At 50.0% G+C, this 13054-nt stretch overlaps 1 protein-coding gene across 5 annotated transcripts in view; it reads left to right on the top strand.

Moving 5' to 3' along the window:
* Positions 1-743: 743 nt before the first annotated feature.
* KIAA0513 (KIAA0513 ortholog) overlaps positions 744-13054 on the top strand; it is a 43286-nt gene continuing 30975 nt past the window's right edge. The window contains exons 1-3 of one of the 5 annotated variants that reach the window (XM_032231269.1): positions 5199-5230; positions 5697-5809; positions 9184-9292. The gene's annotated coding sequence lies outside the window, so the exon portion shown is untranslated. The other 4 variants (XM_032231271.1, XM_032231270.1, XM_032231268.1 and 1 more) reach the window with 4 other exon arrangements.

The following is a 13054-nucleotide window of genomic DNA, read 5'->3' as shown; positions in this document are numbered from 1 at the left end:
AGCTGGCTGGGGGATTCTGGGAGTTGAAGTCCACAGGACTTAAAGTCGTCAAGGTTGAGAAACTGGACTAAAAGCTGGCTGGGGGATTCTGGGAGTTGAAGTCCACAGGACTTAAAGTCGTCAAGGTTGAGAAACAGTGGACTAAAAGCTGGCTGGGGAATTCTGGGAATTGAAGTCCACCCCTTTCCAAGCGGCTAAGAAACACTGGGCTAAGTTGAATGGTAGAGCTTGCAAGTGTGAGATCTAACTGGCAGAAAGTGTGTCCCCCCTCCCCACACCACTTCTATTTTGGGAGTTGTAGCCCAGCCCATAATCATTACGAGGATAAAAAGCACTTGTTTTAACGACTTTCCTTTCCATCCTGTTCCCCTCTGGTTTCTTCGTTAGGACATGGCGTCCTGCTAGTAATGCATTTTGGTTAATGTGGATTCTTCTCCGCCAGCTGTCCTGGATTATCCCCAAACGTCAGACCCATAGATCTTCCTGTTCATCCCCCCCTGCCCCCTTTTCCTCTCCCTGGCTGCTAAGGCAAAAACACACACAAACACACACAGACACACTCGATTATAATATTAAGGTTCCTCTGCAGGATAACAGATAACAGCTCCTATCCGTTAACAGCCGGAGTTGCCTGACAGATAAATATCTCTTGTCCTAAGCAGAATAGAAATCTTCTGGCTGGCCATAAATTCAGTCCAGTCACAAGCAAAGGCTGATGGGGGGGGTAGGGGGCAAGGGGGGCTCAGCCAGCCAGGAGCCCCTGGAAAAGGGCCAGGCGCAGGGCTGGAGATGCAGCTGAGAGGAACGGAGAAGAGGGCTAATGAGGACAAGGTGAGGTTTGGCGTATTGTTTTTACCAGAATGCAGAAGAAACTGGGGGTCTGCCTCGGATAGAGGACCCCGGAGGGCTGGTCTAGGTTGGGGAGGGTCCATGCGTCTTTCCTAATGCAGTGTGTTGCAGGTGCTGTTTGGGAAGGAGGCGGATAACAGGTGGAAAGGACACCGGTATTTCTCCAGCTTCCTTCTCAGGCTGACAGATGTGGGAGGGGGTGAGCCAGTTCCTGCAGCTTGACCAAAACTGGAACTCGGCTTTTCTCATGGTTTCAGGTTCTGTTTCGGTTCATACCGCTGCCACCACAAACTGGTCAGGCAGGAAAGTGCGGCGTGCACCCTTCCAGAGCCCACACTGACCGCCAGGAGAACTGGCAGTGGACAATTCTCTTGCTCCCTTCCAGCAGAAGCTGCAGAGTTCCCATTTTAAGGGTCGGGGGGGAGGGATTTCCCCTCGCCTTCCATCCCAGAATGAGCCAGGGGGGGGCAGCCACTTCCTTCGTGGAACGATCTCCCCCCTGAGATCCGGACCCTTCCCACTCTCTCGCCCTTCCGGAAGTCTATTAAGACCTGGCTGTTCCGGCAGGCCTGGGGCTGTTGATCCTTGATTTGAGTTCCAGCCCCACTAAGATTGAGTGCGTGTTGTGTTCTTTTAACTGTTGCCTTTGTATTTTAAACCTTTTTAATATTTTTAACTTGTTTTTATGTAAGCCGCCGGAGTCCTTCGGGATTGGGCAGCATACAAATCCATTAAATCTTCTTTTTATTTTATTTTATTCTTTTGTTATTTTTTTTACTTTTTTTTTAGTTTTTATTTCTATTTTTTTTAATTTTCTCTTTATGTTTTATCCTAATTTTTTTTTTAAAATTTGTAAATGTGTTTTTATTTTCCCATTTTCATTTTCGTACACTCACATATATACTGTGCATAACCGGGGCCTTATAACATTAAACAATAAACACAGCCCGCCCTCTTGTCAACAATACCCCCCCAAAATAGAAACCCAATGTACCTCTTCCGTGACCCGTCAAAACCGCGGAGGACAAAATCGCGCTCGACGAAAGCGCGCATTTGACGTCATCACAGTGCGACAAAAAAAAATAAAAATTGAAATAAAATTAAAATTAAAGCAAGCCGATTCACATAAAGGTAAGGGTTAGGTTTAGGGTTAGGGTTAGGTTTAGAGCGTTAGCGTTACGTTTAGCGTTAGGTTAAGGGTTAGCGTTAGGTTTAGCGTTACGTTAACGGTTAGGTTTAGGGTTAGATTTAGGGTTAGGTTTGGGGGGGTTAGGGTAAGGTTTTCGCTTTATTTTTACATTTTTCGATCACAGCGCGATGTTTTCGTCGCGCTGTGATGACGTCAAATGCACAGTTTCGTCGAGCGCGATTTTGTCCTCCGCCGTTTTGTGGTGGAACCACCTCTTCGACCTTCCATACACCCTTTCTTTCGCCCCCCTCCAACTTTCCATCTTCCCTCCAACATTCCCCTCTACCCTACTTCCCCTCCCCCTCTACCACTCTATTAAATCTTAATCTTCTCATTTTCCCCGTGTAAATTCCCAGGTGGCGTTTTTTCCACCAGGGATGCCTAGTGCGGCCATTGCGTGGGGCCGGCCAGTGCCAGGAGGATGTGAGCATTAACAATTGATGCTACTATAGGGCTTGTGGCCGGCGGTGGGAATTCAAGCTCTTCCCCCTTCTGAGTGGCCTGTCAAATCCCGGTGTGGCAATTGCAGGCCGAACAGGGTCTTCCCCAGCCCCATTTTTTTCCGGAGCCCCTTGGCTGTGCCGAGTAAGTCGCTTAAGCATAACTACGGCCAGCCCTTTTTTTTATTTTCAGGAATTTAAAGCCGTCTCTTAAAACTCCCGTTGGAAAATTGCTCCAGAGTGCTTGTCTCTTGGAAGGGTGTGCCTCTGCGTCTAGGCACAGGGCATAAATGCAGCTCAAGAAGGCCTTTTAGCCTTTCTTTATTGGGGTGGGGGGCGATGCTTTCCCTCCCCCTGCTCTGTCAATTCTGCAAAAAAAAAAGCTTTGTCATGGAGAATGAAGGCTGCTCTTGCCATCAAGAGTCTGATTGGGGGGTTGCATTTCTGGGTTTTATTTTTAACAGGAAGGGGTTCATTATATAGGGGAGAGAGCGGGGAGGGGGGGCATGAGGCTGGTTTTCAGGCTGCAGGGGCATTTTTTAATCTTGCTGGTCCACTTTCGGTGTGCGCCTCCCCCCCCCCCCCCAAAAAGGACATGCATTAAACATGGGTGGTTTTCTCTTCACTGGGACCGAGGAAACTGTCCTCAAATCAACTAGCATTTCCTGCTAGCCAGGAATGCTGGTTGGGGCGTCTTTCCCCCCCCCCCCAGCTCTGACCTGCTGGGATTCCCCAAATCGAGGGGGGCATCTGTGACCCACCCTGTATGGTGCAGCTTGACCTTGTGGATGTGATAGGGAATGGTGGGCTTGATTGGCAGGAGGTAAACAGGAATGCCAATAGTTCTTCCTCCCTTCCTCCTCCCCTCCCCCTTCTCTTCCTTTTATCTCCCTTCCTTTCCCCCGCCTCCCCTCCCCCTTCCCTTCTTCCTCCCCTCCTTTTTATCTCCCTCGGTGCATTCCTTCCTTCCTTCTGTTGAAAGAAATGTCCTTCTGGGTTCAGCTCCAAGTGGGGAAAAAGACACTGGAGACACGGAGGCTGCTTGGAAAGATGGTTTATTGTTGGACAGGGCCACATGGCTTGAGCCCTGAACAGAAAAGGTGATCACATGCTTCAATGTTGGCGGAGAAGAAGAGAAGGGCTGAGGGAGGGGCTTGCTAGGCTTTTTATAACCAGTTCAGTCCCACCTCTCCGTTTCCTGTTCCTGTGTCAGAAATGTATTCTGATTGGTTGTCAGACTCCCATGGGGCCATGCAGGGGCTACTCTCTAGGCTGTGTTTTGAATCCAGGTATAGATGAGTTCTCAGATGCCATGTGGTCAGTTGAGTAAAGCGCCAATATTATCATGCTTTCCTGCTGTAGCTGCTGGTGAAGTCTTTATTATGTAAAGTGGACTAGCTTGGCCGTCTTAATGGCCCATTGACAAAGTGGGGATGGGCAGGAAGCTACAGGCAGCTATTCTTTCTTTTAAAACATGTTTCTTTTCACATCCAGAGAAATATTCTGCCTTTTCAATATTTCCTAGGATATTTCATTTTTCTTGGAGAGGACTGGATGATAACTTCCCACACTTCCTCCTTCCCTCCCTTCCATATGCATTTCCGAAATGTTGCTTCCGGGCTGGCCTCCTTTCAGGAGCTCCCCAGTGGTTTTCCTCTCTCCCAGCTGCTGCCCTGGAGGAGCTGCAGGTTTTACAACTGGCTTTTCCAGTTTCAGACCAGGATAGCAGCAACAATAATAATAATTAAAAAAAAACACGAATTGCGAATTTGCAACTTGGGTTCCCAGGACTTCCGCTCCTTTAACACTAACATGACCTTTCTCAACCTTGGCCCCTTTCAAGAGGTCTGGACTTCAACGCCCGGAATTCTTTGCACCCCCCTGTGTTGCTTGAACCCCCAAATGCTGGTACAAGAAGACCAGCAGGCAGGAGAAAGACGAGCCTCCCTCCCTCTCTCCCCACATTCCCAGCAGCGATTGAAAAGTCCCTTGGCGCATTTTAGGCTGGTTTTTTTCCTCCTGGACTCTCGGACCTTTGAATATAAAAGTCCCCTGTGAATATGTGCCGAGGTGGCGCAGTGGTTAAATGCAGCACTGCAGGCCACTTCAGCTGACTGCAGTTCAGCAGTTCGGCTGTTCAAATCTCACCGGCTCAGGGTTGACTCAGCCTTCCATCCTTCCGAGGTGGGTAAAATGAGGACCTGGATTGTTGTTGGGGGCGATACGCTGACTCTGTAAACCGCTTAGAGAGGGCTGAAAGCCCTATGAAGCGGTATATAAGTCTAACTGCTATTGCTAGTTCAGCGGTTCAAATCTCACCGGCTCAGGGTTGACTCAGCCTTCCATCCTTCCGAGGTGGGTGAAATGAGGACCTGGATTGTTGTTGGGGGCGATATGCTGACTCTGTAAACCGCTTAGAGAGGGCTGAAAGCCCCCCCCCGGCCACGATGCCCCCCGGAAGCCGCTTTTCCAGGCTCCTTCCCAGCAGGGCTTCTCCCCCCCTCCCGCCCTGCGGGAGCTGCAGCCACGCGCGCGCGCGCGCGCTCCAGATGTTGGCCGCAGCTGCGCGTCCGGCTCGCCCGGGCTTCCCCGCCTCCGCCTCCTCCGGCCGCCCCACGTGGCAGCTGCGGAGCTTCCACACACACACACGCCCCCTCCCCACCCACACCCACTCCCCGCCCGCGGCTCCGCCTCTGCGCCCTGTTGGCTCCGCTGGCAGCAGCTGGAAGAGGAGGAGGAGGAGGCGGCCGAGGTAGGGGCGGCGTGGGGCCGGTGTGCCGGGCGGGCGGGCAGGCAGGGCGCCCCTGGGCACGTGCAGAGCGCTTGGCCTGGGGGTGCGGGAGAATTGGGGAGCGGGTCGGGCCAGGAGGGTCCGTGCAGACAGAGCCCCCCCCCCTCCTCTCTCGGCTTGGCTGCCTTTCCGCGCCTCCCGCCCCCTCGGTGCGGCTCTCCTTTCCAGCCCTTCTCCAGCTCCTGGGCATGGGCTGAGCGCTCCGGCCGCTCTCGGGAGGCTGGAGAGCCCCGGGCAAGGTCGTGTGGATGCAGCGCAGCCTCCTGGCAGGTGTCCCGCGCCCCCCTTTTCCCTGCAGGGCTGGCGTCCTCTCCTCTCCCCTCCGCCTTTCCCTTTCCCGCTGCGACGCCTGGCCAAGATCCGGGGAGGGCTGTAATAGGTCCCCCCCCTCCTCCTTTTTTTGTGTGTGTTGGCTGTCTTTAAAAAGGCTTCAAACCGGGCAGCGGATGGGAGGCAGCGGCTTCCTGCTTAAGACCAGGAAAAGTTCGCGGCTCCTTTGCAACCAACCCTGCTTTGCTGGCTCGGCTTTTGGACAAGCAGGTGAGATCCAGCAATAGCAATAGCAATAGCAGTTCGACTTATATACCGCTTCATAGGGCTTTCAGCCCTCTCTAAGCGGTTTACAGAGTCAGCATATCGCCCCCAACAACAATCCGGGTCCTCATTTTACCCACCTCGGAAGGATGGAAGGCTGAGTCAACCCTGAGCCTGGTGGGATTTGAACAGCCGAACTGCACTCAGCTGAAGTAGCCTGCAGTGCTGCACTCTAACCACTGCGCCACCTCGGCTCTGTGGAGGGGGGGGGGGAAGCATTTCCTGGGGGTGGCGACCTCGGTCTCTTGCAACTTGTAGACAAGCAGCAGGGCGAATGGCATGGACTGGATTCAGAGCTTGGGATCCCAGATCTGGGGGAACGGGCTGGCTCAGCTGGGTGAATCTTCTCCATTTCCCCCTTGAGGGTCTCACCGGCAGTCTGGATTGGTGCATAACAGGGCAGTGTTTTTATTTCTGGCAAAGGTCTGTGGAGCTTCCCAATCCTCCAGGGCATGGTTGCCCCAAATGGTGCTTTTTCAAAAGGACTTTCTTGCTTTTTTTAAATCCCCCCTTGAAAAGGTCTCACTTCTCATCCAAGAAGCTTCCTCGGGTCTTCTAATGCAGCCGCGCGAGCGATATCGGGTGTACCTGGGGGTTCCACCACAAAACGGCGGACGACAAAATCGCGCTCGACGAAAGCGCGTACGTGACGTCATCACAGCGCGACGAAAACATCGCGCTGTGATCGATAAATGTAAAAATAAAGCGAAAACCTTACCCTAACCCCCCCCAAACCTAACCCTAAATCTAACCCTAAACCTAACCCTAAACCTAACCCTTACTTTTATGTGAATCGGCTTGCTGTAATTTAATTTTTATTTCAATTTTTCGATCTTTTTCGTCGCGCTGTGATGACGTCAAATGCGCGCTTTCGTCGAGCGCGCTTTTGTGGACCGCGGTTTTGACGGGTCACGGTACCTCGGTACACCCGTGTTACACCTATCCTCCGCGAGCTGCACTGGCTCCCTATCGGTCTCCGGACGCGCTACAAAGTGCTGGTGATAACCTTTAAAGCCCTGCATGGCACTGGACCTGGATATCTGAGAGACCGTCTCCTCCTCCCAACGTCCGAAAAGAACCCACAGGCTAGGCCTCCTCCGGGTGCCGTCAACCGGACAATGCCGGCTGGCAACCACTTTTTTTTTTTGAAGGATTCAGATTTTTTTAATTTTTATTTTATTTTATCAATTTTATATATACATTCACAATTATATGATCTCATAACTGTTATTAATAATATGTATTTATAACAATTTTTCCCTACTGTTGGCAATATACTTGAAGATTGCTTTTTTTAACATCCCATAGATCCATCTTATCTTACAACGGTCCTACTTCTTCCCTCCCTCCCTCTTTCCTTCCCTTGTTTCTTCTCTCCTACTCCCCTTCCTTCCCTCCCTCTTTCCCCTTCCCTCCTTCTCTCCTTCCCTCCTTCCTTCCTTCCTTCCTTCCCTCCTTTCTTTTCTCCTTCTCTCCTTTCTTTCCCCCTTCCTTTCCTCCTTCCTTCCCCCCTTCCTTCTCTCCTACATTCCCTCCTTCCTTCCCTCCTTTCTTCTCTCCTTCTCTTCTTCCTTCCCTCCTTCCTTCCCTCCTTTCTTCTGGGAGAGCCTTTTCTGTAGCTGCTCTGGCTCTGTGGAACGAGCTACCAGCAGCGATCCGGACCCTTCCCACTCTCGTGGCCTTCCGTAAAGCCACCAAAACCTGGCTGTTCAGGCCTGGGGTTGCTGATTTTTAAATCAGGTCCAACCCCCCAGCTAAGCCAAATGTATGTTGTGTTTTTTAAACTGTTTTTGTTCTTTCCCCTATGTGTTATTTTATTTTATTTCGTATTTGTAAGCCACCCGGAGTCTTCCGGGATTGGGCGGCATATAAACTCATTAAATTGCGAATTGCGAAATTAATTTCTGGTAAGAATGGCAGGAGAAGGCAGAGGTACTGTATACAACTTGCCAGAGCTGGCACACAGAGCCATCTCTGGGCACACGTGCCGTCGCCAGTTGCTCTTCTGGATTCTGTCGTGTGCGTGGGCGCCAGATAGCTGGTCTGGCACGCACGCGCACCAGCCAAGCTGCTCTCTTTCAGGTTCCAGCGCTCTGGCGTGCGCACTCCAGTTTCGGCACTTGGTGCGGAAAAGGTTAGCCGTCACTGGTTATAGGAGCATTTTTTTCAATGGATTCGTTTTTCAGGGCATCCAGCTAGGTGACAGCACTTAGCCAGCCTTGGCTGTGCTTGAGAAGCTCCGAAGACTTAGAAAAGGGACCACTAGGAGATTTAATGAGGAAGCGGAAGGTTTATACATCGGCATGCAAACTTTTAAAAGTTGGGAGGAATTTTTGTTGGCAAGCCCGCTAGCTGAGCGGGTTCCTGCCTGCCAAGGAAGGGATTTGTGGCTCTCTTGAACAGCTGGGGGAGGCGACAAACAGCTGCTTGGAATTTCTTTCCGGGCCTGATTTGGAAGAAGTCCTACACTGCAGGGCCAGTTGGCACATCTGAAGACTTCCCTCTAGGCCAGTGGTGCCCAAACTTGGCAACTTTAAGACCTGTGGACTTCAACTCCCAGAGCTGGCTGGAGAATTCTGGGAGTTGAAGTCCACAAGTCTTAAAGTTGCCAAGTTTGGGAACCACTGCTCTTGGCTATTCTTCCTTTTCTCTGCGGACCTGCTTTTAACATCTGTAGCAGCTCTTGGATATATTATGCAGCTGTGCCATTTTTGTGCAGCTGTTTCCCCTATCTGTGAATCTTTGCAGCTCTGTCCTGTTTTCAGCCCTACCTTGAGAAAAAAAAAATCAGCAAAGCTCAGGACCAATAACCACCCCACCCACCCCCAATATTTCAGGGGGAATAAGATAAAACCCATTCTTTTCTGGTTGACGGAATCTAACTTCTAACCCAGGTCTTGTGACTTCAACTCGTAAAGGCTTTCACAATCGCCTGTAGCTGTGAGTTTCACACATGTTACTCAGATCATACCTGGGCCAAATCCGCAGCCGTTGAGCGCTTGGGCTTGTGGCTGAGGTCTTGCAAAGAGATCATTTTGGTCTTCAGAAAGTCAGCGTCTTGTCCTTATTTGACCAACATGGTTTAAAGAGGAAGACTGGGTGTGTTGTTCATCCCCGTCCCCCCCCAATAATTAAATCCGGTCAGTTTCTCCGAGATCAAATGAGACAATTGCTTTCCTCCCCTTGCTCATTTCTCCTGGAGAACAACTTTTTATTAACCTCCACCTATTTGTAGAAAGAGGGAAGTTGTAAAATACACAGTGCAGCATTTTAAGAAAGTCAACAAACTGAATTCTTGGCTTTTACTTTTTGGCTTCCAGAGCGGAAAGGCATGTACAGCAAAAGGTGTGTAGTTTGGACCCGAATCGGTTGAGGTTTGTCGCTGTGGGCTAAAGTCACAACTGCAGGTTGAACACGGCTGAGAAAAAGGTGAGGACACAAAGTGTGATTTTGCTCGGAGGAGCTTAGAGTTGTGGGTGGAAGCGTGAAGCAATTCAGTCCCTGTCTTTCCCCAACAAGGAAATGCTGGTATTTTTTGCAAGAATTTCACATCTTCCCAGAATGAAACCATTTCTAAGTGATCTCAGGGAGGGCCATCAATTCAGCTTCTTGTAGCTATCCTTGCCCTCTCAACTGTGTTCACACGAGCAGGTTTAATACAGGTAGTCCTCAGCTTATAACGGTTCCTTTAGTGACGAAGTGACACTTCGAAGTTACAACAGCATTGAAAAAAGTGACTTCCCCCCCCCCACCCCACATAACCGTTGCAGCATTCCCCATAGTCACATGTTCAAAATTTACTAACCACCACCACAACTGAGTGTGACATTTCTTAAGTGATTTTTGCCTCATTTTACAACATTTCTTGCCGGGGTTGTTAAGTGAATCACTGCGGTTGATAAGTTAGGAACTTGGTTGTTAAGTGAAGCTGGTGTCCCCGTTGAGTTTGCTTGTCAGAAGGTCGCAAAAGGGATCACATGACCCCGGGACACGGTGACCGTCACAAATATGAATCAGTTGCCAAGTGTCGGAATTTTGTATACGTCACCATGGGGATTGCTGCAATGGCCATAAGTGTGAAACGCGGTTATATGTCAATTTTTTCAGCGGCGTAACTTTGGTCACTCAATGAGCTGTTGTAAGTCTGTAGAAATTGAACAACTAAATTCTAACTAATTTAGTTATTAGTTGTTCAATTAATTCAGTGTTTCTCAATCTTGGCAACTTTAAGTCCTGTGGACTTCAACTCCCAGAATTCCCCAGCCAGCTGTTTCCTACCTAAAAACACATCTCTCCATTTCTTACCCAGGGAAATATAATATTCTGCCTTTTCAATATTTCCCAGGATATTTCAACTTAGCCCAGTGTTTCTTAGCCGCTTGGAAAGGGGTGGACTTCAGTTCCCAGAATCCCCCAGCCAGCTTTTAGTCCACTGTTTCTCAACCTTGACGACTTTAAGTCCTGTGGACTTCAACTCCCAGAATTCTGGGAGTTGAAGTCCACAGGACTTAAAGTCGCCAAGGTTGAGAAACACTGAACTAATTGAACAACTAAAAACAACCCATTCTTATTAACGAACATAATTAGGTAATTTTCAAAGCTGAAAGAGATGTGGGAGAATTGCAGTTTATTTGAGTTGCCCTCTGTCCAGGGGGATTAAATGCATGGAACAGACACATGTGACTTGAATTGAACCCCTTTCAAAGCAAAACTGGACTCTCTCTTAATGCTCGATGCACTGAACGCCACTAGATAACATCTCAAATTTCAGCATGTCCTCCCAATAGCCGAAGGAAATCATGTCATGGATTAGCAAGGCCTGATGTAAACCAGAAGCCGCCCAGAGCACAAAGCTGGGGTGCATGTGACCAAAAAGCAAGGTTGTGCTATTTTAAAAATAAGTTACACAACGGCCAGAGATCTCTCGCCTTGCTAGAATTGGCTTCTCCGAAGCTCTACAATCGGGAAGTCGAAGAGGTCTTTGCAATGCGAATGGCCTGGAGCGCTGGCTGTCGGGTGTTATCCTCAAGCCGAGGCCAACGGGGATGTCACTTAATGGAAGCCGCCGGATCCTTTTAATTTGGCAAATGACGCGGCAAGAAGGAAGAGCGTCACGCAAGCTGCTTTTCTTAGCTTTCCCCCGTGAAACGCTTTGCACAGAGCAAGGAACTGACAACACACACACACACACACACCTGGGGACCTAGGAGCCCGTCCTGCTGCTTTCAGTGCAGTGGCTCGTTCCGTCTTTTAACTCTGCCCACGGGCACCCCGTGCGTGCGCTGCCCTCGTTTTTCTCCAAGCCTGCGCCAGGCGCCTCTTCCCCAACAAAAAAAGGGGGGGGGAAACAAAGTGGTGGGCTGCAATTGTGTGTTGTGTAACCATTGGGTAATTCAGTTACCAGGCCAACCTTTCCACCAGTGGCAGGGATGCTAGTGAGCGCCCCTGGCAACCTGCTTGCTCATCCTTTCTGGAACAGCGGGGGGTGCCGAAGCCTCTCGGCCGGCCGGCCGTGGCGAAGAGGTCAAAAGAAAATCTCTTTAAAGCAAAGTTCCCCCCCAGCTGGCAGCGATGCTGGAATTAAGCTCTTTGGAAAGCTCTCAGCGTCTGCATCCTCAGACATAAGAGAGGAGGAAAGCGTAGGGTGCCCCAGAAAATAGAGCCGCAATAGCAAGAGCAGTTAGACTTATATGCCGCTTCATAGGGCCTTCAGCCCTCTCTAAGCGGTTTACAGAGTCAGCATATTGCCCCCAACAACAATCCGGGTCCTCATTTCACCCACCTCGGAAGGATGGAAGGCTGAGTCAACCTTGAGCCGCTGAGATTTGAACCGCCGAACTGCAGATAGCAGTCAGCTGAAGTGGCCTGCAGTACTGCACCCTAACCACTGCGCCACCACCGGTAACCTCCCACCGTCCAGTGTGATCCCACAGAGTTGGCCTCCTCAGGGTGCCGTCGGCCAGACAGTGTCGGCTAGCGACCCCCAGGGGGAGAGCCTTCTCTGTGGGAGCACCTTCCCTCTGGAATGAGAAGCCCCCCGAGAGCTTCGTATAATCCCCGACCTCCGGTCCTTCCGATGCGCCCTAAAAAGTTGGCTTTTCCAGCAAGCCAGCCTGGCCTGAACAAAACAAAACAAACTATTGATCATTGTTAATTTTAATTCGATTTTTTTTTTAAAAAAATGTTATTGTCAATTCTAATTGGCTTTGTTTGGGATATTCTATTTAAATTTTTTTTAAACTTTTGTATTATGTGTTTCTTTTAATGCTGTACGCCGCCTTGAGTCCTTAGCAATAGCAATAGCAGTTAGACTTATATACCGCTTCATAGGGCTTTCAGCCCTCTCTAAGCGGTTTACAGAGTCAGCATATCGCCCCCAACAACAATCCGGGTCCTCATTTTACCCACCTCGGAAGGATGGAAGGCTGAGTCAACCTTGAGCCGGTGAGATTTGAACAGCCGAACTGCAGAACTGCAGTCAGCTGAAGTAGCCTGCAGTGCTGCATTTAACCACTGCGCCACCTCGGCTCCTTGGGAGAAGGGCGGCATATAAATCTAATAGACCAAACCAAACCAAGTCTAAATGTTTTCTGGCGCAGCAATTGAGCAATTTGGAAACTTGTCCAATCTTCTTTGATTGGTAGTATGAGAAGTCCTTGGTTTAAGACTGTAATTGAGCCTGGAATTACGGTCATAAGTCGAGCCAGTTGTGCCAGTGAATCATCAATGGATTGCCCCCAATTTTACAGCCTTTTTTTTTTTTTTAAGTTCTTGGGACGGCGAAACTCAGCCCAGGGCAGTTCAGCGAAACCACTTTCAAGTCTCCCCTGCTGTACTTCCTCATCTGGCCGGGGAGCAATTCTATTGTCCATTTTTCATAGCTGTGACATGGTCATGCCTGAATGGAGCTTGCCAGAGTCCCCGGTGAGCTGGCGAAGAAATATTTAATGCTTGACAGCTTATCGAGCCTTTCTACAGAAGCCAGATGCTCTGCGGCTCACACCTGCCTGCCCAAGGAGCTTAGGTAGCACAGGAATGCGGGGCGGTCTTGCGACAGGTGTCAAAAGGGATTCAGCTAAGGTGGACAAGTGACTCAGCGCCAGCTTCAGAAACTGGCAATGGGCAAGGTCAGCGTCATCAAGGAAGAAAAAGTTAACCTTTAAAGCGCCAGAAGAGGGAATATTCAATAGA

Source organism: Thamnophis elegans, chromosome 14 (assembly GCF_009769535.1).
Source record: "Thamnophis elegans isolate rThaEle1 chromosome 14, rThaEle1.pri, whole genome shotgun sequence".
Taxonomy (NCBI): domain Eukaryota; kingdom Metazoa; phylum Chordata; class Lepidosauria; order Squamata; family Colubridae; genus Thamnophis; species Thamnophis elegans.
Note: the sequence above shows the minus strand (reverse complement) of the source record. Positions and strands in the feature narration are given on the sequence as shown.